Genomic DNA, 12,301 nt, shown 5'->3' with positions numbered 1-12,301 from the left:
TGATTTGTAAAAACGTAAGATCCAAGAACAATACAGATATGGACAGATAGAAAACACTATGGTATCTGATCAATCTCGCAGGCTATTTAGTTACCGACCTGGGCCTGGTCCCAAGCCTCTTGACCTGAATGACCCCTCAGCCCTCATCCTGTCCTGCACATTGCCGTTGTAAATGCTCTTTTTAAGCTCTACATGTAAGCACATGGAACCAATATAAAAGATTTCCAACTGGTAGAGAGGAATAACCTAGAATCCAAGGTATTTTTGTCATATCAACAATACATAACAATGGAATTTATAGTGCCCATCATTTCTGTCCTACCCCTACCTCCCCACAATGAGAGAGGCTGGTTAGCTCACATTGCTTCTCTAATCTCTGCCTCTGTCTTTCTGAGATTTCAGATACATTCTGTGAGCAAACAAATATTGGTGTTTTCCCATTCCAGTGGGAAATGTATAACACTCAGATTTATAGTTCTGATATTTATTCTAAAGATCTTGAACTCTGGTTTTTAAAATATACCCACACTTGACTTGATAAACTAGAGTGAACAGTCAATAAAGAGAGGACCAAATAACCTTCAAGACTGAAGTTAAATGGTTGACTTATTTGTTAATAAGAATGAAGTCTATTCTGTTGTAACCAAATCTACTCTCCTTTAGAGAGACAGAACATTTCCCAAGGTCTAAACCGATTCCCAAAACTTATTTTGGAGAGAAAAACAGGTGCTGGAAAGTAAACAAATAGCAGTCTTTTGAGGCCTCAATTTCCTCAGAAAAACAGGGACGATAATCTACGAGCAGTGCTAAAGGAAGGAGCCAATGGTGTCACGCATTTAGTATACATCGCACAGTGCCTAACACGTGGTAAATACTTAAAACATATCTGTTATTTTTATTTTTAAAACTGGCAGAATTTGAAGACAGGAAAATATCTCACTTGGTAGTAAGACAAAGAGGGTCAGTATTTGAAGATTATATTTGACAGGGTGCAGGCATGAGTGTATTAACTATTTTGATTCTTTCGATCAGAGGACATAGAGAATGAGCAGAGTTCAGCTCACCTGTCCACCTCAAACTTGTGGGGTATTAACTCTAGATGTCTGAACTGTTCCAAACAGGAAGCAAGCTGCTCATGGAGATCATGTTTCTTAGGTGTGAATATTATTTAAAACATTTTGAATTCATTCAGTTTTTACTTTAAGTAATTTCTAAACTGATATTTAAATTCAGGTAATACAGCCTGAATCCAAATGCCTCTACCTCCTGTTCCTCGAGCAGCTAAGCTTCTTCTTTCTGAATTATTATTAACTGACTTCTGGGATGGTCAACTCAACGTAGTACTGGCATTGGACAATGGCAAAAGAACAAATATAAAAAGTCTAGACAGATACTCCATTTCATTTGTTAGCGTGTGTCCTACTCTTGTTTCAATTTTGACAAATAAGATATAGTTCTTCTATAAACATAACTGATTGTATAGAATGGACATTTGAAAAGAACAAGTTGGAAATGACATACATTTTCATTATTTGTCAAATTTTTATAAACTGACTTTTCAAATTCATTATTTTATTCACATCATTTGACTTTTCAAATTCATTAAGTCACATTTTGTCTGACTTATTTTAAATTGGTAGGTGTATTATTTAAAAACAAAATCAAAAACCCAGACTCAATTAAGGAATCTGAATTCATAGTTCTCTGAAAATAGTATGGAAATGAAAATACAATTTTAGTGTAAAAAGAGTTACATAGACTTATATTACCTCAAAAGATGACCATTCTTTTAAGGTTATTTTAATTTGACCAGAGGGGAAAGAGATGTGATAACTTTGAACTTTTTAAATAGCCTGAAAAAATTAAGAAATTGATTTCTTTCTGCCCTCTTCTTCCATACTATGGCTCCTCTTTCTCTCATGCAGGATCTCATTTTGCTGAAAATGCTCATTTCATGTTTTAAAATATTCCCTCCAGTTTCTGTTCTATTAATAAACAGCTGAATTTTTATGTTGGCTAATCATCTTGTCCAAGTATCTTATTCCTCATTTAAATTATAAATAATAGATAATCATCCATCTACTTACTCAGAAAAAAGTATTAAGTTCTTGCTGTTTCCCTGTATTTTGAAGATGTAAACTGGAGTGAGATCTATCCCTGCACCCGAGGAGCTCACTTACGTCTAATCATTTGTTCTCTTCCAAGTCATTGGACACATCCCCAGAACATTCAGAGTGTCCCAATAATCACAATTTACAGCGTTGATAGCTGTTAATATTCTTTTGTCTTCATCACTAGGATCCTTGACTCTTACGACTCTTACTGGTGACATTTTTGTGCCTTCTATCTAGTTATTTGACTCAATATTAAACACTAAATAAGCCTGAGTTTTTAAAAACAAAGATTACACCCACTCACTAAGAATATGACAGGCATTATTTATCCAGAGATCAGGCTCTGGACACCTAACAGTTCCTCCTTGTTCTGCCATTAATTCTTTGTATAATCCCATCAATTTATCCCACTGCAAAATTCTACTTATAAGTCTGTTCAGAGCTGTTTGCCAAAACTAAGATCAGCCATAAAATTTTCATTTCCTTCAAATCACTGATAATAAAAACCCATTTTTGCAAAAATTGAATAAATCACTCATTCATTAACAAATAAAAGGCAAAAATATCTCATTTTTACATTATGGACAATTCTGATTTTTATGTATGTATCTCCAGTTGCAAATCATTTATTTTCATTGTCATACACAGAGAATATGCTCCTCGAAGGACAGACACAATATGACAACGTTCCACCAACACATGGTATATGATGTGTTAATAAGTATTTGATTTTATTTGCTTTAAAAATAGACAATTTAAATGTTTTACCTTTTTTCCAAGTACAAATTGTGTTCATGCAATTCTCCCACGATATCTTTTCAGTAAGGAAGTCAAATGGCTAAACGATTGAAATGAAATTTGCAAACTCATTTAGCACGGGGCATATGCCTAAACGGAATGCAGAATTCCCTCATCCTGGGGAGCCCTCACTGACTCTGGCTCTGAATATTTAAGCAGTCAATCTGGTTATGCCATTGCTTCATTTACTAGACAACACTAATTATATTAAAGCCACTGGAGATGTGATTTAATCAGTTTGTCCATAGCAAATGTTCTATAAAGAATGTGTAATTTCTTAAAAATGACTAAACTTCTAGAATTAGATTATTTAGCTAAACCTTCTACAAGGATCCTTTTCAAGTTAACTTTGAAAGACGATCATCCAGCTACTGCTTGAGTATGTCAAGGAACGGATGACCACAACTAGTTTACGGAACATTCCGTTCCAGTGTTGGTTAGTGCAAAGTCTCTTACGAGCCTGCTTCCTCTTTCTCAAGGTTGCCATTTCATATTTAGAGAGAGCTATAGGGGTGGAACCAAGCTCCTGGTCTATTACTATCTTCCTCTAGACTTTTCCAATGTTTGGACCAGTGGTTCAGAAATGCCAACTAAGAAAGTTTAAATGACTTGGAGGTTTTCAGTCCAGTTTACAATGAGTTAAAGGCAAAGTGGAAGGCAAGAACTTTTGTAGCAGATCTGGTTGGTCATTTTGAAAGCAGGTAACTGGTCAAGGGTAGAAAGGCATGTGCCTAATAGAAGAGAGAATCTGGGAAGCAACAGATTAACACAGCAGAGCCAGAAAGCCCTGGCAGTAGTTGCTTCTGCATCTCCCTGAATGTCCCGAGCCTTGACAAAGCACTGCTATGGATTTCACAGGTTCTGTAAGAGAAAAGAAGTTAGTGGTAAACTGTGTTGGTGCTTTCCTCTAGATGTTTATGTCCCTCCAAATTCATATCTTGAATTCTTCATCCTCAAGTTGATGTTATTAGGAGATGGGGCCTTTGGGAGGTGATTAAGTCATGAGGTCCAAGACTTCATGAATGGGATTAGTGCCCCTATATAAAAGAAGCCTGAGAGAGACCCCTTGTCTCTTATGCTAAGTGAGGTTAGAGTGAGAAAATGACTGTATATGAGAAAGCAAGCCCTCATCACCAGACACCAAATCCTCTGGTGCCTTTATCTTAAACTTCTCAGCTCCAGATCTGTGAGAAATAAATTTATGTTGTTTATAAGCCATCTAATCTATGCTATTTTTTTATAACAGCTTGATCAACTGAGATCAAGTTGGGGAAATTCTGGGCTAAGTAATAAAAAACTAGTTTCTTTATAGCAGGCCCTATCAGTCTATAGCATACTATGGTAGACCGTCATTCTCCAATAGAAGGGTGCAATGTGCAGTGCTGCAAAACATCTTAAACTTGAAATCCTCTTTTGCAAGCAAAAAAAGAATAGACCCCCAAATTGGGTCTATTCATTAATCTTCATTCTGAATGGCCAGCTTCTCTGTGCTTAAGGGTCCTTAATAATTTCTCAAATAATTAAAATCATCTTTGGTTGAAAGGAGAATTAGAGTTTTTCTATACCAGTTCCTTACTGGAATCATGAATTTGTATTATTTATAATAGTTGTTATCCAAACTAGCTGCACATCAGAATCACCAAGGGTACTAGTCAATAAAATATCTGGACCCCAACCCAAAATCAGAATATCCAAAACAGAGATTCTGGAATCTGTGTATCTACATGACTTCTATTTAGCCATGTGATCACTATTGCTTACTACCACTGTGTGGCCTTGGATAAACATTTCCACCTTTTCTAAACTTAAACTTCTTCATCTTCATAATGATCATTTTAATAATACTTTCTTCACAGTGTTTTTCTGAGGATACAATTTTTTTTTTTTTGAGATGGAGTTTCACTCTTGTTGCTCAAGTTAGATTGCAATGGTACAATCTCAGCTCACTGCAACCTCTGCCTCCCGGTTCAAGTGATTCTCCGGCCTCACCCTCCCCAGTAGCTGGGCTAATTTTACCATGCCTGGCTAATTTTTGTATTTTTAGTAGAGATGGGGTTTTACTATGTTGGCCAGGCTTTTCTTGAACTCCTGATCTCAGGTGACGCACCTGTCTCAGCCTCCCAAAATGCTGGGATTACAGGTGTGAGCCACCACCCCCATCTGAGGATACAATTTTTAAAAAGCTATATAAAATACTCATGGTACATTCTAAGTTCTCATTCAATACCTGAGAGCTGTTGTTGTTAGTATTTTTACAACTATGGCATAATTAATTAGATGAAGCTGAAGATAATAAGTTGCTTAACATAACTTTACAGTGCCTTTAGTTAAAAGCAATGTAGGCCTGAAAGCCAGGTTCCTCCTTTTGTAAAGGGTAACATGTGAGCTCAAAATAGGATACAGTAAAAAACGTTCCAGACAGTTGACTCCAGGCTTCGTTTCCTTTCCTTTAGAAGTTAGGCTTTGACTCTGGCAGTGGTACAGGTTTCACACAATTTGAAAAACTTCTGTATATTATGGAATGTGTCATTTGACAAAAACTAAAAAGTGTATTTATGAATGTGTTTCAAGGGTCCCATCTAAAGGCCCTCTGCCGGATTCTGATTCGAGTTTTAGAACTCTGCCTGAGTTTAAGTGTTCACTTGATTTATTTCCATGGTACAAATGGTTAGAAGCTCACCAACTCACCGGTTGCACGGTACAAATGGCAGCTGGGAGGTATCCAGTGAGAGAAAAGTCTGTCTTTCATTGGGAAGCCTGGGTAGCTACGGCTCTGGAGGAGTTTTCTTCCACCAGAGCAGAGACAAACTTCTCTCTGAATTGATGGGCAGAGTTTTCTCTAACATATCCCTCACATTTTAATTGAGGATGTAGCTTTTCCAAGGGTCTGCTTTATGCAAGGAGTCCTGTTCAAATTCCCTAGCTCTTTGGAGCCCAAGATCTTAAATTTCATGACCATCTCAATGTTAAAGCCATTGGCTATCAATTGGCTACCCAATTTCTGGGTCTAAGCTCCTATTCTATTCTCTCTCCAGCTTATCTCAACTCCACCTGAGCTTGCATTCTTTTCTTTTTCATTTCTGGCCCATGGAGACTTTTCTTTCTTCTTACAGGATCATTTACATTTTACTGGCTTTTTAGTTATGTTTTATGTCAAATTTCTAGTTGTTTATAGTTGGAGGAGTGACTTGCTATCTCAATTCTCAATGTAAGAACTAAGAGTGAAAGAACGTCTGCTTTGTATTGAACATGGGCCTCGCACTATAATTTTTACCTGCTGGTCTTGCTGCTATCTTATGACATCACCAAAAAGGTCCGGTGAAGATGGATCGTGATTGCCATTCTTTAGATGCTCCTCAGTTTTTCATTACCTTAAAGCCATAGGCTCAAAGCCTAACATCCCAGGGTGTTTCAACCAATGTAAACTAAAGAGCTAGATGATCGCCTCTTCTCTGAATCCTGTTCTTCTAGCAATGCAATCTGTGATTATACAGACACCTTTTGACAGCCTTAGAAGCTGTTGACCCAGATTAAATTTAGTCAAATAAATTTCTATGTGCTGTTGTAATACAGAATAGAATTGAAGTTTAATTTTGTCAACTGGTTTCAGTCTGTTCAAATAGATTGAAGATGCATGTTAATTATAATGGTTTTTGTTATCTATTTGAAGTGTTCTGGTTGGATTAATGGAAAAGCAAAAATATCCACAAGTGAAATCTTTGAAACTAATTCAAAGACAACATAATACTAAGTAAAGAAAGGCAAAACTTTACTAAAACATATTCAACATGTGGCTGACTTGGCCTTTTCACTTTTATTGGCTCAATTTATAGATTTTTTCCAAAGGTCAGTGTTTTGTATTCTCTATTACAGTTCTTCTTTTGATTTTTTTCTTTGTCATTGGCCTTATGACTATACCCTTAATTTAACACACAAGATATCCAACCCACATTTTTTCTCCAATTTTTTTCTTTCACCAATGAAAATTTAGCCCTACAAAATACTTAGCAATAAATTTGATATAATTCAGCAGGTTGTTGCCATTCTTTAAAAAAAAATAGGTGGTGCATTTACTGCCACCTGGTGGAATATTTGAGAGGAGAGAGAGAAATAGAAACTAGATTAGTGTAAAAAAAAATTAAAAATACCTAACTAGGTAAAATTTCTTCACTGAATCAGTATATTAGTTTACCTGGAGCCGTGTAAAATTAATCTGGGCCCATATGTAACTTAAATTAATCTGAACCAAAGAAAAACATGGGCTTCAATTGTATTTTCTTTGTCTAGTTATTAATTATAGTACCAACATAGGAGACAATGCTAATCTGATTGTAACTCACATTTGATTATTTAGACATGAAGGTAAACGTCAGAAAAACCTAAAAAACTAGAAAGTTTTAGGCTTAGATTTTCTTCATCTTTAATTCTCTGTATGAATGTTGTTTGTTTGTATCCCTTAGTGAATCAGCCTGATTTTGGCTTGATTCCTCCTCTCATCTGTGTTCTGCAGTTTGGTCTATCTAACATTCCATCAAACCAGGACAAACCAAGTAAAACTTCCTTGCTGTTCCTCACCCCAGCTTCACTTTCTTCCAAAGTATTCTTGATTAGTTTTCTTCTTTGTTTATGAACAAATTGTGAAGAATCGGTTCACAGTTCTGTCATCTTCCTGCTAAACATGTTGGGCAAGTAACTTTAATTTTCATTCTCAGATTACAAGTCTGCATCATGTCTGGGATTGACTTGTTTATGTTCAATGGTCTCTTACAATTCTTGGACCCTATGAAGTCATGAATAAATTAATTTAAATTTAAATGAATTTGGCTAGTTAAAACCCTCTAGAACAGTTAATACTCTTTTCAGGGCACTAAAAGCTGATAGAATTTCCCAGACTTAATATTAGATTGAACAATTAGCCTTTTCTTAAATCATGCCTCGTGGGCAACTGCCCAGTTTATTACTTAAAATTTATACCACACTTATTGTTTCTTTTATTTTTCACCATTTATTGAGTCTTTGTTAGTTCCTGGAATTATAGTCATAAACAATAGATCAGCAGACAACATTAGGGAGATAGAAATAAACCATTGTTTACAGCATACCTTAGTGGTTCCTAACTTGAATGTTTATAGAAATCATGGGCAATATTTGATAAATTTGTGGATTCCTGGGCTCTAATAGACCCTGATTATTTGAAACAATTTGATTACTTCTGATTCAATAGGTTTAAAAGTAAAGCCATAAACCTGTATTTTTCAGAAGGATTTTAAGTAATTCTGATGCAAAGGGTAGGACATACAACACACAAGAAAACTTGGTAGGGAAAATGGATGTTATATAAGAAGGTAAGCACAAGGTATAAGGGAAGATAAAGAAAGAGTGCCTAATTCAATTAGGAGTCAGAGAAGCTGATAAGGAGTAAACCATGAGAAGGAATGAATTCAAAAAGGAGTCTACAATTTCAAGCAAAAGAATAAGAATTCCATGTGGGAGAGCGTGGCACTTTCAGGGGATGGCAGCTAGCTCAGTATTTCTGAAAGGTACAATTTCAGGATGAAATTGACCATATATTCAGGTAAAAAGCAAGTGTTAATAAAGTTAAAAAGAACTAGTATAATTTGGACAAAATGTCTTGATCACAGTGTAATTAATTTAGAAATTGATAATTTATTTTACTACTCTATATGAATGAAAATGTGATACCCACCAGACCTTTAATAATTTATAGGTCAAAGAAGAAATCATGAGAAAAATATAAAAGTGACAAAACTTCACTCTAATGAAAATTCTACACACTGGAATAAGTAAGACAAAGTTTTGAATAGTATTTACAGGAACTATTAGAGCCTTAAAACCTATATTGAAAAAGTAGAAACTTTGGAAATTAAAGAAAGTGGAAGAAAATTAAAATATAAGCTACTGAAAGTGAAATCCAAATACAGCAGAACAAAAACAGGATTATTGTACCAATTTACAATGTTTTTAGTAAATAAAACCCATGAACACACGTGTGTGTATGTGTTTTGACTAATGTATTATTTAGTTGAGAGTTTTTAATAATTTGAGATCTGAGTTGAACTTAAGAATGATTTAACATGCAATTTTTAAATTTCCATACATATGAAGTTTAAAAATAAGGTGTAGTTGTTGTTATTGATTTCTGAGTCAATACCTAGGTTGGTACACCACTGTAATCCACCAGAATGTGATTCCAGCTGTATCCAAGAATATATATATTATTTTTCTAAATGAATTTTTATGGGATAAATTATCACACAAATTAGCATATCATTAGTTAAGCTACAGATCTCAGTGTGCTGCATAAGATGACTCCTTATCATTTTCCCATCTTTAATCAGTAATAGAGAGAGATGTATTACTATCAGGTCTGTGAACAAAGATCTAACTAATCCTATAATAAATATATGTATCATGTAAGTATTTTTCTTTATCGTATGTCAATAAAGAAAAAAACTTATTTCTGAAGTAGATATTTACAAGTAAATAAATGAAGGTGTTATTTTGCCTAAATATTCAACCTCAGATGATTAGCGTAATACCATTTTTATTTCTCTTAATTTTTATTTCCATAAGTTTTTGGGGAACAGGTGATATATGGTTACATGAGTAAGTTCTTTAATGGTGATTTGTTAGATTTTGGTGCACTCATCATCTGAGCAATAAACATTTTTATTTGTAATGGCAATTATAAAAATAAACATGTTCTCATAGTTAATACAATCGAGATAGAAAGAGACTGTCTAGACAAAATATTATTCTTGAATACCAATTATAATCTTACTTCAGTAGGCGTTATCTTAAAGCTTTGCCCCTAAGACTGTAACACATCATACAATATATCTGCAGCAACTTATGGTTCATAAATACACTGTATTGGTCTGGAGTTATAGTGAAAAAATAGTGCCAATATTCCAAGACACTATACCTTTTCTCCTTTACATTGCCTCCTATTAGAAAGCTTGTTGGTATTGAAACCATTGGAAGTTTTGGAGAATTTTGAGCTAGTCAGGAAGCCTTGAAAAGCTGATTTAAACGCTTGAAGAGGGTGACTATGCAAGAAAAGAATTAACATAGTAGACTCGATACTCCTTTTCTTGGAAAAGCCTGCCTGCAAGGGTGAGCCTTGTCTGGTATCAGGGAACTTGACTGGCAAATCCTTTCGACACTAATAAAACTTTCCTTAAATGAAACAAGTGGCTCACTGTGCTTACTCTTTACGTTATGTATATGAACAATGCTATTTATTCTGAACACCTGCTTTCCTTAAGGAAATTTGGAATTTTGGTACATGCTAGGCAGAGAGTGCCTTTATTACCAGATTACAATAAAAACCTTGGCCACTGAGTCTCCAGTGGGCTACCTAGTACATACACGATGTCTCATTTCAAAGATGGGGAAATTAAGTGTATCCTGTGTGACTCCAGTCTTAGAAGCTTGTACTTGGTTTCGTCTGGATTTTTCCATGTGCCTTTTTGCTTTGCTGATTTTGTTTTGTATCATTTTACTATAATAAGTCATAGCCATGAGAATGACTATACTCTGTGTCTTGTTAGCCCCTCTAGCAAATTATCAAGCTGGATTGTTGTCTTGGGGACCACAGTCAACACAGTGATATACAGGAAAAATTGACCTGCCACGTAATGTTCCTTATCCATGCTGTTTGAAAGTGGAATAATACAAAGTAAAAAGAGTCATGTCTTTGACCAATGTGGAATTTATCTGGACTAATAAACACCCTCTAAAACTATAAAAGTGTCTTTTAAAAGTGCCAAGAGTTTCATCAGTTACATACTACATGAGCAATAATACTAACACCTAATATCATTACAGCACTTCTTACACGAGTCACGGTCTTAAATTCTTTAACCAGATGATGTTATTTAATCCCTGCAGTGCCTTCTAACAGTACCTGTAATTACTCCTACTTTACAAATAGAGAGACCGAGGTCAGAGTAACTAAGTGACTTGTGCTGGTCACATATCTAGTGAGAAGCACAGGTGGGATGTGAACATAGGAAGCCTGATTCCAGAGCCTGTCCTCTTAACTACTGCCCTCATGTATTTGGCTCAGACATTTTTCTAATCTATCATAGAAGGAAGAAGAATTTTGGACTGAGGCAGAGGGATAGGTAATTTTGGTATACAGAAACCTGATTCCCGGAAGGCTTAGGTTGTTACTTCCCTATGTTCCATCATACTGTGATTAGGGCTAAATATTTTTTTTTAATCATACACTGAGTACATAAGGGGAAAATGCTGCAGCTGTGTTGGACTGAAGGCCTGAAAAGAAGAGGCTGGAAATGTAAGAGAAAGTAGAAAATAAATTAGGAAAATGACAAATACAAAATTAACGTATTTAAACAAATATGCCTAGAGCCCAGTGGTCTAATTGAAGGAAGAAGAAAGATTTTGGTGTTTGGAAATCCAAGGAAGCTAGAATTGCGAGGCAGAGAAACAAAGAGAAACACACTTCATATATCTCTATCTCTATCTCTCTCTATCCATATGTCTGTATTAAGAGATATGATATCTCTATATTGATCTACATCTATCTCTCTATCTATCTATCATCTATCCCTCTGTCATCTGTCTACCTATTTGAGATAGAAGTAGGTATCTTTAGAGATCCTCTCAAGTGATCCTCTCAAGTCTTTGGTGAAATAGTGACGTAGGCTTGCAGGTAAGAAAACTACCTGACTCAAGGGAAAGGATCACAGAACAATGGAAAGGAGCAGGTAGAACAATCCTAAATGCTCATTATAGGATCAGAAGCAGTTATTATTTCCAGTGGTCAGAGTAGAGAAATATTTTTATATACAGGGCATTGGGTAGAGTTCTTAGGAAGTTATTGTCTCAGTATTGGGGTAAATTACCCCCAAATTACCCAAAGCAGGAAAAAACCACCGTAAGGCACGTTGTTGTAAAACTGCTGATATCAGTGATGAACAAAAATTGTTAAAATCAGCCAGAGGGTGGAAGGCAAGTCAAGCACAGAGGAATGGCAGCAGATGTGACATCAGGAGCCATCCAAGCAAGAAGAAATGGTGGAATATCTATAAAGTGCTAAAAAGAAAAAGAAAACTAAATCTATATTCAGACAATATATTTTTCAAAAATAAAATCAAAATAAAGACCTTTTCAGATATGTAAAAGCTAAGATAATGTATTACCATCAGACCTTTACGACAAAAAAGGTTAAGGTAAATATTTCATGAAAAAGGAAAATAAAAGTTTGAATTTACTACCCAAAGAAAGAAAAAGCATCAGAAAGAGTAAACATATGGATAAATTTAAAAGGTTATAAAAATATTTTTGAGAAATTTAATAGATAATAGACTTTTATGTGCAAAGAATACTAATGTATTTTG

Source organism: Aotus nancymaae, unplaced genomic scaffold (assembly GCF_030222135.1).
Source record: "Aotus nancymaae isolate 86718 unplaced genomic scaffold, 86718_ANA_hifiasm-v0.15.2.pri h1tg000040l, whole genome shotgun sequence".
NCBI classification, from domain to species: Eukaryota; Metazoa; Chordata; class Mammalia; order Primates; family Aotidae; genus Aotus; species Aotus nancymaae.
Note: the sequence above shows the minus strand (reverse complement) of the source record.